This window comes from Cupressus sempervirens, chromosome 8 (assembly GCF_028749045.1).
Source record: "Cupressus sempervirens isolate cs-2001-9-10 chromosome 8, ASM2874904v1, whole genome shotgun sequence".
Lineage (NCBI taxonomy): Eukaryota > Viridiplantae > Streptophyta > Pinopsida > Cupressales > Cupressaceae > Cupressus > Cupressus sempervirens.
The window spans coordinates 135,533,659-135,549,411 of record NC_143125.1 but is presented as its reverse complement, the minus strand read 5'-3'; the positions used below and the strand labels follow the sequence as shown (position 1 = coordinate 135,549,411).

Genomic DNA, 15,753 nt, shown 5'->3' with positions numbered 1-15,753 from the left:
CTATTGTCTGCCAATTTCTTGAGAGTCTCTTCCATGAGTCACTAAATATCATTCATCGATTCCTGATTCCTCACAAGCTCTCTCATTAGTGCCACATGTTCGGCAGCTGTGGGTTCTAATTCGGCAGCCATTCTATCAACGGAATGGGTTATTCTTCTCTTCTGGCTATAAACTCTCATTCACTATCCACAAGTTGGTAGAATTGAAACTCTAATACCAATGCAAGTATAGTATCCATTATTTTGAATGTCTTGTGCTCAAAGCATGTTTTTATTGGTTGCAAAAAAAAAAATCAATGCGACTTTACAGTGGTCCTTTTCTAATCCCAAAAATCATCCTTTAAAGAAAAACATTTCGAACTGAACAAAAATGGAAAGAAACACAACATAAACAAAACTACTCTAAACAATGGAAAAGAATGCATGGCTGTTAAAAATTAAATAAGTACTCTTTGTCAATATTGTTGACTTCTACTGCTGATATCTTAGTTTTTTTAAGATGTTAAAGCTCATAAGAGGCTGAATAATATCGCTGATAATAAGGAGCTGATGTATCAGCTTCATTTGGATTTAGCTACTCATTTGAGATATCTGTAAAAAATACTAAGATTTTATATCATTCAAAACCAACATGCAATATTACTCACATTGCAAAACCTACTTGCAGCAAAACTCTGTGCTAGAGAAGTACAAAGTTTAATAGTTTAATAAATGCATCAGAACATTGCAAAACCTATTTTAGAAAGCTCAGACTCATTTACAAAACATTAACAAGAATTTGAAATTGCCGGAAACCAGAAGACAAATGAAGAATGCATTGTTCCATCATAGATAGGGACGTGATTTTTTATTTTTATCAGCCATGTCTTTGAAACTGACATTATGATCCAAATGTTTGTCCTACAACTTGAGGTGTCCAGAAAACACAGTCTATTTTGTCAAGATATCATCAATGGGTAATGTTTCCAATTCATACATGGGAATTGGAAAAATTGAATGACTTGACAAGCAGATACAAGGATTTCTAGGAAGCCTTGTGAGTGACATGAGTTGTAGAGGCTTCACAATCCAAAAATTGGGTCCAACTTGCAAAACATGAGCTTAGGGATATGGCTTGCGTATTTATGGAAAGCATTACATATAATAGCCCCATGGATAATAATATTTTCTAAAAGTTAAATAATAACTTTATAGAGTAACCACAAGTTAAATAAAGAATTTATAAAGATCATGTGAAATGTTTGCCCTAAAATCTTCCACTGCATTTGAAATGCGAAAAAGCAAAAAACCTAAAATTTCCAAAAAACCTAAAGTAAACAAATTCGTGGCTTTTAACCCCAAACAAACAGCAACAGAAATCCGAGTCAAACAAAGCTTCAAACGAGCAGAAGGAAAGCCATTAAAACTTTCCAATAGCTTCGAAATACTATCAGGCAATACCAGCTGCCAACAATTCCAACGACATTGTCGTAGCCCACGAAATCAAAAGAAAGGCGATCACCTCTGCAAAAGAAAACACAAAAACCTCTAGGGTTTCAAATCACTAATGGCAAGAGGTTTATACGAAAAGAAAGAGAATAACTCAAGCACAAAACAAGTTGCCGCCACTAAACAATCAAGGAAGTGAAGCACTTCCCAGCAAGAAATTGGGAAATGCAGCTCGATATACCAGAATAAAGGATTGGAAAAATCAAAAAGAAATTATGAGGAAAGAGATCGAATATCAGTCAATACCACCTCCAAATAAGATCTCAGCCCTCAACAAAATGGTGCTAGGGCTTCGGCAACAAAAGCCAGTGATCGGCAAACCCACCAACAAACTTGCAAAAAGCCAAAATGTCTATGTACCCCCGCACAAAAGATGCAAGGAATCGTTTGATTCCAAACCCGCAAAAGAAACGAAGTCCAGAACTAATAATACCTCTGATATTGTGATAATAAGTGACAGGTTCATAGAGGAAAGATGGAAAGAGTGTGAAGAACAGGGATTATGTTAAGTATTTAACCTGATAATATACAGATCTGAAAGTGCAAACCGCACTAGACCTTCTTACCTTAAATATTATAAGTGTTGCTTTGAATTATATACTCTTCTAGAGAGTTGGCGACTTCTTAGGACTTGTTTGGTAATAATTAACTAATCTAACACATTGTGTTAGTTAGCAAATGTTATGACTTTCCTTACTAATCGTCGATTTCTAGATGGGTTATAATTGTTAACTTAGGAAGGGACATGTCCCTTTGAGGGACATACCCTTTAGTATTGATATTTAAGGAGGTTATTGGTGTAGTTTTGAGGACACACAGTTACAATTCAGTCTGCTCCTCCAAGCATCACTATCCAATGATTATATTGCAGAAATCCTCCAATTTAATATCAGATCAGAAGTTGATTATTCCTTCTTGCATCAGCATTAGAGAAGTTCAGTGTTCACCACACAAAGATAGTTTATAAGTTTGATCAAAGATCACAGAATTAGCAGAAACTTTACATGGTATCAGAGCCAAGTTGTCAAACCTAGGGCTCTACAAAATTCAGTTATCAAACTTCATATATATCTAGCAAATATCTCCTATCTTCAATGGCATACACAATCAGACTCGAGGACAGGTTTGATGGGAAAGAACACTTTGAGACCTGGAAATTCAGAATCATGATGATTCTTGAAGAGAATGATGTAAAACAATTTGTTGATGGAGCATCCAAACAACCTACAATTGAACCTCACAAATCTATCTGGAGCAGAGGAAATAGAAAAGTCATTCAAATCATTTTAGATGGAGCAAAAAATGATATCGTACCCATGCTTACAAAACATCAAACTGTATTTCATATGATGAATGCATTATGAAATGCATATGAGGTAAACAATGCAACTAGGGTTCTCGCACTAAAAAGGCAACTAAATCACATTCAGATAAAGAAAGGAGAATCGATAAATTCTTACTTCCTAAGGGTTGTCGGCATTAGAGATGTACTATCAAGTATTGGAACCATTATTAGTGACACAGAATTAACACTAATGGCTATAGATGGATTACCAGATTCAAGGGAGACACTTGCACAAGGAATAAGTGCACGACATAATCTTCCGGACTTCAACAGACTTAAGAACGATTATCTTCAAGAAGAATCCAGAAAATTAAATAAAGGAGGGGAACTGAAAACAAAAAATGAAGATCTTCATGTTCTTAATACATACTCCTATAAGTGCGAGAAGAAGCATTTCAAGAAGCAAAAGAGAAATCAAAAGGATGGAAAACCCAAGAAAGATCTATCTAAAATAAAGTGTTTCAAACGTGAAAAAATTTAGACACTACATATCTAATTGTCCTAAAAATTCCAAACAAGCAGCAAACTGTACAAATGTTATTAGGGAAGAAGATCCCTATGATCCTAAGAACCATGTTTTGTACTCCTTACAATCAAATGAAATTTCAAATAAAGCATGGGTAATTGATAGTGGGTCTTCTAGACATATAACGGGATACAAAGAAATACTAGACTCCTTAGCAGAGAAGGTTAACAGTGAAGCTACCATTGGTGATAATTCAACACACTCCGTTGAAGGAATTGGAAATTGCACCTTGAAACTAAAATCAAGAAATACTCTTCTTCTCAAAGGCATACTCTACATACCAGGAATTAAAAGAAATATAATCTCAATTACAGCACTCGAAGGTGATGGGCATAATGTTGCATTCGTGGATGGAAAAGTATTAACTTGGGCAAAGAACTCCTCAATCAAAAAAGTGAAGTTGATTGGTCAGAAAAAAGGATATTTGAATACAAAATCTATTCGACCTATTCAAGCCTTAATTCATGAAGCTGAAGACATAAATGAAATATGGCACAGAAGATTAGAGCATCTAAATTTTAAAACCTTATCAACTATGGAAAAGATGGTTATTGGGTTACCTAAACTAAATAAAGAACACTCAACTATATGCAAAGGGTGTGCTCTGGGTAAGAACACCAGAAGTCCTTTTCATGACAGTACCAGAAAAACAAATAATGTATTAGAATTAATTCATTCAGATTTATTTGGACCTATGCATGTTCCTTCTCTTGGAGGATTCAGGTATTATATCTTGTTCATAGATGACTTCTCTAGGAAAACATAGATTTACTTCTTAAAATGCAAAGAATCAGAAGAAATCCTAAAGAGGTTTAAAGAATTTAAAACATTAACCGAAAACCTTTCAGGACACAAAATTAAAACCCTTAGAACTGATAATAGAAGGGAATATACCTCAGACTTGTTTAAAAGGTTTTGTAAACAATCAGGGATTAAGAGGGAGTACACTATTCCTTATAATCCAGAACAAAACGGGGTCGCAAAAAGAAAGAATAGAACAATTATAGAAGCTGCTAGAGCAATATTTTTTATCAAAATCTAGAATATTACCTTTGCGCAGAAGCCTCTTGTACTGCTGTTTATATTCAAAACAGCAGCCCGCATTCTAACCTTAGAGATAAAACTCCTGAAGTATTTACCAATGTCAAAACTAATATAAGTCATCTTAGGATTTTTGGATGTCTTGTATATATCCATGTTCCAAAAGAAAAGAGAACCAAGTTAGAACCCTCTAGGAGGAAAGCTATTTTTGTAGCGTATAGTGAAAATCTAAAGCATATAGGATTTTCATACCTGGACAGAAAAGTATTGAACTTAGTAGGGATGTAATCTTTGAAGAAGATCGTGCATTAAAAAGAGGCCTAAGTTCTGAAGAACCTTCTCCTTTATCTAGTTCTAAAAGAAATAGTGAATCTGAGTCCCAGAGGGAGAACTTAGAAGAAATTGAAAATGAAATTGAAAATATGAATTTTGAAAAAAATCAAAATTCAAAGAAAAGACCACTTTGGGCCATTAAAATAGTAGAGGCAGCTCAAGACTTTGTTGCACCTTCCGGAACAATCAGAGAAAGTAAAAGCCCTAAAAGATTCTCTAAATATATAGCAAACATGAGTGATTTATCCAAATTATAACCAACCAATCCTTCTGATGCTATTAAACATACAACCTGGAAAGAAGCTGTGATAGAAGAATACCAATCTATTATGAAAAATGATGTTTGAGAAATTGTTCCAAGACCTAAAGGAAAATCTATTATTTCTTCCAAGTGGATATTTAAAACAAAGCATGTTGCTGATAGTAGCATTGAAAAGTATAAAGCTAGATTTGTAGCTAGAGGATTTTATCAAACGGAAGGGATTGATTATGAAGAAACCTTTGCTCTTGTTGCTAGATATACCTCCGTAAGAGCAGTCTCAGCAATTGTAGTATCGAAGGGATGGAAAGTACATTAGATGGATGTAAAAACAGCATTCCTAAATGGAAAGACTACAAAAGAAGTATATATGGAGCAACCTAAAGGATTTGAAACTCATGCTCCTAACGCTTTTGTTTGCAGGCTCAGGAAAGCTCTCTATGGGCTTAAACAGACTCCCAAGGCTTGGAATGAAAGAATTGATAAGTATCTCGCCGGCTTAGGATTCTCCAAGAATGAAGCCAATCCTAATTTATATTATGAAAGAGATAAAGATGATATGGTAATTTTGATACTGTATGTTGATGATTTACTAATAACAGGTAATGATCATCTCATAGATCAGTGCAAGAAAGATCTAACTAGAGAATTCGAGATGAAAGATTTGGGACTCCATTACTTCCTAGGACTGGATGTACGACAGAATTCTGACAATATCATACTTAATCAAGTGAACTATATGTCAAACATTTTGAAGAGATTTGGAATGTGGAATTGCAAACCTATGTCTTCTCCAATGGAGACTACTCTACATAAACTTAAGGAAGCAGCAGCAGAATCACCTTCCATAGATTCTACTCTCTACAAACAGATGATTGGGTCCCTTATGTACTTAGTAAATACAAGACCGGATATTTGCTATGCAGTTAATACCTTAAGTCAATTTATGTGTGAACCAAAGGAGATTCACCTAGTTGCAGTAAAACAAATCATGAGATACTTACAAGGCACTCTTAATTTTGGACTCAAATACGAGAAAGTTGGCTTAGACTTACATGGATTCACTAATTCAGATGGGGGTGGAAATGTTAAAGATAGAAAAAGTACTTCAAGATGTTTTAGTTTAGGATCAGCGATGATATCTTGGATATTCAGAAAGTAGTCTTCAATAGCTCAAAGCTCCACAAAAGCCGAATACATTGCAGCAGTGATGGCCTCTCGAGAAGCAATCTGGCTAAGGAAGTTACTTGTAGGATTATTTGGGCAAGCCATGAATCTTACGATTATTCATTGTGATAATCAGAGTTCCATCAAGCTTTTAGTGAATCCAATTTTTCATGACAGGTTCAAGCATATTGAAATTCCTTAACATTATGTAAGAGATATGGTAGACACGAATTCTATAAAATTAGAATACATTTGCACTACAAATCAGACAACAAACATACTCACCAAACCTCTATCTAGAGTGAAGATAGGACACTTCAAGAGGAGACTTGGTATGGTTGAGTTGTAATCCATTTGTACTCTTTAAATTATTAATAAAATAATTTTATTTTTGTCATTCTATTGACTGTTATGGGCTCCACCATTTGTATTCATTATTTAAGAGGTGATGATCTCTGAGATAATGAACAATTGTATAAAAGACATTATGAGAGATGACAATCTCTTAGATAATGTGCTAAACAGTAGAGTTCTACTGTAAGATCTAGATGAGTTTTAAATCATATTGTGATGTTGACATTGCTATGTCTATGAGTCACAATTTGGATAAAGGAAGAATTTTAGTATTCTTCGAGTTTATCCTGTATTTTGGTAGATCTTAAACTCAAGATCTTGTTGTGATATAGAAATACCAGTTTCTATGTCTCACAACTTAGATAAATGAAGAAGTTAAATTACTCTTCAGATTTATCCTGTATATTATCACTAGTAGCAATGATTTGTCATATCACAGGTTTAGTAATATGACATTGTATCATGTGTTCTATGATAACACATACTAAGAAGATTCAGACAAATATAGAGTATTAATTCTTGCTTATTCATATGTATTGATGTTGCTAGATATGATATCTCTCTGTATGATTATCAAGTTAAGAGGGAGTGTTAAGTATTTAACCCAATAATATACAGGTCTGAAAGTGCAGACCACACTAGATCTTCTTACCTTAAATATCATAAGTGTTGCTTTGAATTATATACTCTTCTAGAGAGTCGACGACTTCTTAGGATTTGTTTGGTAATAATTAACTAATCTAACACATTGTGTTAGTTAGCAAATGTTATGACTTTCCTTACTAATCACCGATTTCTAGATGGGTTATAATTGTTAACTTAGGAAGGGACATGTCCTTTCGAGGGACATACACTTTAGTATTGATATTTAAGGAGGTTATTGGTGTATTTTTGAGGACACAGTTACAATTCAGTCTGCTCCTCCAAGGATCAATATCCAGTGATTATATTGCAGAAATACTCCCATTTAATATCAGACCAAAAGTTGATTATTCCTTCTTGCATCGGAATTAGAGAAGTTCAGTGTTCACCACACAAGGATAGTTTATGAGTCTGATCAAAGATCACAGAATTAGCAGAACCTTTACAAATTATATACTTTCTGGAATGGCCCTAGCAAACAAACCCCAAAGCTCCAAAGCAAAATTGAGAAATTTTGTCAAGAATAGTTAAGTATCTGTGCTTTTGCAAAAAACTCTCTGTTTATACTCTGTAAATCCAATTTCTCTAGAAATCTATTAATGAATACCACTCACTGCTACTTTAATGGTTTCTCAGTTTCATAGCATGGGAACCTAACTAGTCTGAAGCAAAAATTAACAAAACCTCATTCTGGTTAGAAAGTAAAAACTTCCCACCAAAGATCAAACATCTTAAACCCTAAGTAAAATAGAAAACTCTATTGGCAAGCTAATGGGGATTACTATAAAGCAAGCAACATAAAATTCTTGGTTGAAACAGATTCAAAACCTAGTGAATCTATATTCAGAAAATTAATCACCAATAGATCTATTTATACTTTGGAATTTTCCTTATATGAGGGAGAGATTTCTGGTATCTTAGTGCCTAACTTAGAAATTGGATGTAAAGCCACGAATACAAAGGAAACTCTCAGCTACATTAATGATAAAAAAGGAGCAAGGTCAGATATTACAGCTCCCAGGAAAATGTATACTCGGACAAAGAGAGTAAAGGAATCAGCAGAAGAAAATACATCGGTCCTGCAAGTTAAAACTCAGGAAGGGATGGTATTGAAAAATTTTGAAGTAAATATGGAACTAGAACAAGCTAAAAGCTCCAAGAAAAGCCTTACCATCCACTCAACTCTTAAAAAGTGTAAAGAATGCAAAGTTAACATTGAAGAAATATAAGTTAACAAGAAAAAGCTTAACTCACTAAAGCATGAGATCATCCGCTTACAGAGCGATATAGATGACTTGCAAGCCATAATAGAACAAATGCACATGGAACATTCAAACATCACGTATAGAATGTTGGAGGAAGAATATAAAACAGCAATCATTGAGGACAGAGAAAAAGATGAGGAAAAGGATGATACGGCAAGCAAACTTAGAGATGAGCAACCAAAAAAAGAAAGATATATAGAAATTCAGAATGACTCAGAAATTCCTAATTCAATAGAACTCAATCATTTGGTTACTTTACCAGCAGCAGATTCTGAGCAATGGAGTAACATTACAATTTGCAAGAAAACCAAAAAGAAGAGCCATAAATTTTGGCAGACACCAACAAATGGAAAAGATATATTTGCAACAGAATGGAAAGAGAACAGTATGGCAGAAGATGGGAAAACTGAGGAACCAGTGTGCCCACCAGAAATTGAGACAATCTTCAAGGAAACAGAGCATTCAAACAAATAAGCAAACGACCTAAGAGAGGGTTGTAATCCAATCCTGCAAAACTGAGAAGAATTTGGAATCATAGAAGATAACCCAATAAGAAGTTCAGAAGAACGAACAAAAATAGAGAAAGATGAACAGTATGCAAAAATACAGGAAGAAACAACTACTAATCATCTCATTAATTTAATTTTGAACCTTGACACAGAGAAGATTGAAGAAAATAGCATGTAGATCAACCCAGAACTACTCGGAATCTCAATTAACCAAGAAGGCATCAAAACACCTAGATGTGGTAAGCAAAAGATAAAAAGAGGAAGGAAATCCCTTAAGGAGCTAAGGGAAGTAGTAGGCCAAGCTAAAGAATAGAAAAAAATCAATGATATTTTACACTTTGGGAAGAGGAAGATCTCAATAAAGATAACCACATGGAATGCTAGAGGCTTAAATGCCTCTAGCAAAAAACGCTTATTAAAACAAAAGTTAATAGCGTCTGAATCAGAAATCATATTGATTCAGGAAACCAAATTAGATACAGAAGAAAGTAACAAGATGGGATTAAAATTAAGACAGTGGAAAACAGAATTTAAAGAATCAACAAGAGCCTCCGATGGATTAGGGATGATTTGGAACCCAACAAAAGTGGACCTGAGAGTAATTAACAAAAACACTAATTGCATAAGTTGTAGAGTAGCAAGTCTAAAAAATCATCTAGAATTCATACTTATCAACATATATGGCCCCACTCTTACTCTGGGAAAATTTACAATTTGGAAAGAAATCAGTTCCTTTATCAACAATTACCAAGAAATGACAATCTTCATAGGAGGTGACTTTAATGCTATTATGTCAAGAGAAGAAAAGTATGGGGGAATACAGACTATCTCACAAGTCACAAAAGAATTTAAAAATTGGGCAGAGAGCAATATGCTTGCAGACATCCCTACAAAAAACGGAATATACACCTAGAACAACAGAAGGAAAGATTTCAACTATATTGCAGAAAGACTAGATAGATTCCTATTTAAAGGAGACCTAAGCAATTTCAACATGGAAATCAAGGCAGAGATACTTCCAATATTAGGTTCGGATCACTTTCCTATAACACTTAATATCTTAGAACTTAAAAAACCTATCAAAAATTCCTTCAAATGCAAAAAAATGTGGTTTTAGATATGACATTTATGGAAAACATTAAAAAATGGAGGAACGAAGAACAGATCCAAGGCTCAAAAATGTTCTGCTTTGTTACAAAAATGAAAATTCTCAAAAGGAAAATTGTAAGCTGGAATAAAACACAGTTCAACAATATATTTAGACTAAAACTTGACTTAGAAGAAGAATTAAAAAACCTGAATAACGAAGTAATAAAAAATGGAATGAATAATGAATAATATATGTAAGAAAAAGAACTAATGACAAAACAGGAAGATATACTAGCTAAGGAGGAAGTATTTTGGAGACAAAAGTCAGGAGAAAAATGGCTAGAAGGTGACAGAAATACCAATTTTTTTCATAATAACAGAATTCAAAATCGAAACCTCAAAAATATAACAAATATTAAAAATAAAGAAGGTAACAAGGAAATAGATCCAACTAAAATAACGGAAGAATTAGTAAATTACTTCCAAAATATTCTCAACAACTATGACTCTACACACCTTGAAGCCCAAAATAAAATGCTCCAAGCTATTCCCAAAATCATAACAAAAGAGGACAATAAACTCCTCAACAAGTCTTTTACCTTGTTAGAAATTAAAACTGCTCTCTTTAGCTTAAACATGGACAAATCCCCGGGACCAAATGGCTTCCAAGTTTTCTTTTACCAAAGATGTTGGGACATCATAGGGGAAGAGCTATGGGCAGCAATCGAGGCAACTAGAAATGGTGGGGCTATCCTCAAAGAGATCAACCACACATTTCTCACACTTATCCCTAAAACAAGGAATGCAGAAGAACCTGGAGACTTCAGACCTATTGCCCTATGTAACACATTATACAAAATCCTATCCAAAGTTCTAGCAACCCGTCTGAAAATCTTCTTACCCAGATTGATCTCAGAAGAACAAACAAGGTTTGTCCCCAAAAGATCTATAATAGATGGAATTTTGATTATATAAGAAACAATCCACTCAGCCAAAAAAAAACAAAGAAGCTTGTATGTTCTTAAAATTAGATGTACAAAAAGCCTATGATAAAATTGATTGGAGGTTCTTGTGTAAAACACTTGAAGCCTTTGGCTTCTCGCATCAATGGATCAACCTCATTTATCAATGTATCTCAACCCCTAAATTCTCCTTATAAATGGTACACATGAAGGTTTCTTTAGCACTTCTAGAGGTATCCGACAAGGGGACCCCATATCCTGTAATGTCCCCATTTTAGCAGTTGACCAAGTGTGTGTGTGTTAGCCTTGTTCTACATGGTCCCGAGGGCTAACGAAGGGTTTAATGGGATCTTGGAGTGTTTTGGCCTAGTCATTTCCAGTTTGGGCCAAAACGAAGTTGATTTACTCAGTTTCAGGCATACTTACTATTTTTAGTAAGTCGGCAGGACACAGTGCAGGTCAATTTTGGTGATTGGATTCGATACTCCTCGGTGAGAGCTTTCCGATGAGCTATCACTCGCATTATTCGGAGTCCGATTGCTAATACATTTTAATGCCTGAAGTTTTATTAAAGTAACGTCTAATTTAATTGTAAAATATTAAAGTGTTACTTTAATATTTATTTTATGGTGATGTGTACCCAAGGGAGACATAAGGGGTATTTTAATATATGTTTTATATTACACATCTTTATCCCACATTGCCCATATGAGTTGAGCGGACCCGTGGGAATAGAATAAAAGGAAGCATTTGTAGCTTCATTAGACAGGTTGAATATGAGAAGAAATTGGTGTGTGAGTTGCAGCTTTGTTCTTGGCATTTGAGGACGTCTATCCTCTCTTGTAACATTCTAGACGTCATTCCCTTGGGGTTTGGCCTTTGGAATTCTTTCTTATTGGCTTCATTATCAGGCAGTTTAGTTGCATTTCCGGCTACAGGCAGATTTGATATTTTGCTCATATCTTCTTCACTACTTGTCCGACGCTTATGCCACTTGGAGGGAATGGTATTATGAAGGTAGTGGACTGATTGAAGGACAAAGTATTGTAGCAGCAAGTTCGTAAGCATGGGCTGGAGTATTATGACAATATTGCTGAAGTAATTAGTGAGTTGATAAATCTGCCATGTATTTGGTTTTATGAATTCTGAAAATAACATTTTATTAGCAGCAGTTCATTTCCACTTTGCATATTGTTGTAGTTTCTTTCTTGTTTATGTTGTATGGTACCAATTCCATGCACGAAACACAACAAACAAATAAACGTTTGATTTCCAGAGTTATAAGGGGTTTTAAGTAGTTGAATGCAAACTGTTTGACATAATTCCTTTCAGCAATTTGGTTTAGTTTTGGGACATTCAGGGGTGCCCATTACATTTCCCCTTTTCTCTTTATCATCATGTCAAAGACCTTAGGAAGAAGAATTAAGCAAGTCCAAAACCAAACTAAAATTCATGGAATACCGGTAGCTGACAATATTGAAAATACAACACATCAACAATTTGCAGACGACACTATTCTTGTTGGACTCAGTACAGTTAATGAAGCCAAAAACTATAAGACAATTATTGACAAATACACAAAAGCATCAGGACAAATGATCAACTCAAAGAAATCGGAAATCTTCTTCCTCAACACACCAAAAGAACAAGAAGACTATATCTGTAATCTATTAGGCTTCAAGAAAGGGAAATTCACATGCAAATACCTTGGAATCTATCTTGACACTGAAACTAAACAGAACCTAGGTTGGCAAAACATTATAGAAAGGATCGACAAACAAACTAAAACTTGGAATGGCAAATGGCTTACAAAAGCAAGTAGAACTACCAAAATTAAAGCAGTTCTTAGATCTCTACCCACATACCAATTATCATGCCTTCAAATACCCAAAAACATTAATAAGAAAATTGAATCAAAACTAAGAAAAATTTTATGGAAAGGAACAGAAGACAAGAAGAAAGCAGAATTAATCCGATGGGAGATAATATGCAAACCTAAGAATGTTGGAGGGTTAGGGGTTAAGAATTTAGAATGGCAGAACGAAGCCTTAGGGGCAAAACAAGTCTGGCATATGCTACAGGAAAGAGAAAACAAATGGGCAAAAAACCTCTTTAACAAATACCTTAATCCTAAAGACTACACTTCACTCCTTTGAACCAAAGAACCTCCGAAAGGGTTAGCGTTGTGGAACTTTTTAACAAAATGTCGTCCTCTTATATCCAAATATGCAACCTCGGAATTAGGAGAAGGTGACAAAGCCCTCTTTTGGGAGGACTCTTGGAACAGACTTCCTCGATTAGACTCCTATAACTTCTCTAATCATTTTTTAAAATATCTTAATTGCAAGATGGGGAATGAAGGTAGTAGATTACGTGGAATATGACCCATCTAATGATGATACTCCTTGGAAATGGAAATCCCTATCAAAACTTAACCTTCCGATCAAATATCAAGTTAAACTCGAAGGAATACTCCAAAACCGAAACATTAAATTACACAACAATGATGACAACTTAATATGGGCAGCACCAAATGATGGCGCTTATAAAGTAAAAGAAGGCTACAAATTGATCCTCAATTCTCAAAGGTGGGAAGAAATTAGCATTCCAATGAATCTTTGTTGGGATTCAGCAATTCTCCCAAAGGACCTAGGTCGTCCAAAACAATATCCTTACAGCTAATAGAATTAGGAAAATGGGCTTTGAAGGCCCATCAAGGTGTGCCCTCTGCAAAAAAGATTCAGAAATGGTTGAACATCTTTTATACCAATGTAGCTTCTCTCAAGAATATTGGTATTGGATAAAAGAGAAACTAAACTGGACCCCTCCACTTCCTAAAGACTGGAAGGATCACATCCTCGGCTGGCCCAAAAATAGGGATGGAAATGTATTTGACAAGATATGGAATATTGTCCCTGCCATTATGGCTTGGAAAAAATGGAAAAAAAGAAACAAAAGAATCTTTAACAACTCTGAGATGTCCATCCCCCAATTAGTTAACAAAATTGAGACTTGCATAAGAGAAGTCATGAACAACCATCTTAGAAACATATCTAAGGAAGAAGGTTCATTCTCAGCATGGGATGCAAAAATTAAAAAGAATTGGCCTCACTTTATCAACCCACCCTTGTATTACAAAAAGAAGAATAATATAGCTAGAAAGGAATGCCATTGGGAGCTGCCTCCTCAAAGTTGGATAAAGCTCAATTTTGATGGAGCTTCCCAAGGAAACCCAAGGACAGCAAGAATTGGTTTCATTCTTAGAAACCACTTAGATGAATGGCTCATTAAAAGAGCTAAAGCCCTAGGTACAACATCCAACAAAATTGCCGAACTTGAAACAAGGTCTCACTTTCTGCAACAAGCTAATTATTAAAAAACTAATTATAGAAGGAGATTCCCAAAGAAATATTGAATGCATTAAGAAAGCATAACACACCTAATTGGGAAATAAACTCTAAACTAAAAGAAGTAGCCAAAAAACTTGACAAAATCGATGAAGTAATCATACAACATATCTACAGAGATGGTAAAATCATAGCTGACACACTTGGCAATGAAGGTACAGATGGAAATGAAATCCTACTTACCAATCCTAAAAATGAATTCTCAATTTAAATAGCGATCATAAATAAACACGAATCCAATAACCCCTTTTACCTATCCCTGATAAAGTTATTCCTCCCTTTCTTAATCCTGTATACTTAAGCACATATAAATACATACATATAGGCATATTTACATGTGTGTGTGTGTGTGTGCGTGCGTGCGGGTGCGTGCGCGCGTGCAGGTGTGTGTGTGTGCATGATTATATGGATATGCACATAAATATACAAGTCTTTACCCCTCTATTTCTGTTATCTTACTTCTGTTTACTTATGAACATATTAATACATACATATAGGCAAATTTACATGTATGTATATATTTAAACATAAATACATATATGTATTTATGTCTACATGCTGATATAGATAGGTTCATAAATTTACAAGTTTTTACCACTTTTTTCTGTTATCTTACTCCTAATTACTTATGCACATATAAATACATACATATAGGCATATAAATACACACACACACACACACACATATATATATATCTACATGCTTATATGGATATGCACATAATTACACATAATTACACAGGTTTTTTCCCCTTTATTTCCCTCAGCTATCTTTACAATTAAATTTTGCATTCTGATTGATATTAAGGTTGATTATCTCTACCATCCTATCAGATCACTTTGAGTTAGTTTTTTGTATCTACTCACAGAACTCATTTAAATTTAACATTCTTATTTTGATATATCACATGACTAATGCTTTACCAATCCCTTTTAATACTTATATATTTTGCAACAAATGCTGGCATACTCTACCATAATGTCTTCTCGAACTTTCTTACAAACCCTAGCTTTCTTGTTTATATTGCCATATGTTTCGACTTCCCGCCTTATTACACTTTGAAACGTCTCCCCTACTTGAGATCATGGAGACCATTATTAGCCTCTTCCATGCTATCAAGGTTCGTACCATGGGTTTGTGGTTTTTAGTTTCCTTATCCCTGTTTTCTCTTCCTTGTTTTCCTTTTATCCTTTTCTTTGTGTTCCTATTTTTCTAGCTCTCCCCCACCCTTCTCCTATTTTAACTTCTAACATTCTTGTTTCTCCTAGAAGTCTTTGGTCTCTTTGTTTGTGGATGCAAGACAAGGATAAAGATGGAGAAAGCATTCTAGCAACCACCCAATCCAAACAGATCAACACATTAAAGC

At 34.6% G+C, this 15,753-nt stretch overlaps 1 protein-coding gene across 4 annotated transcripts in view; it reads right to left on the bottom strand.

Annotated features, from left to right (window-relative positions):
• LOC149541921 (callose synthase 9-like) overlaps window positions 1–15,753 on the bottom strand; it is a 185,758-nt gene that overhangs the window by 36,075 nt on the left and 133,930 nt on the right. The window lies entirely within an intron of this gene.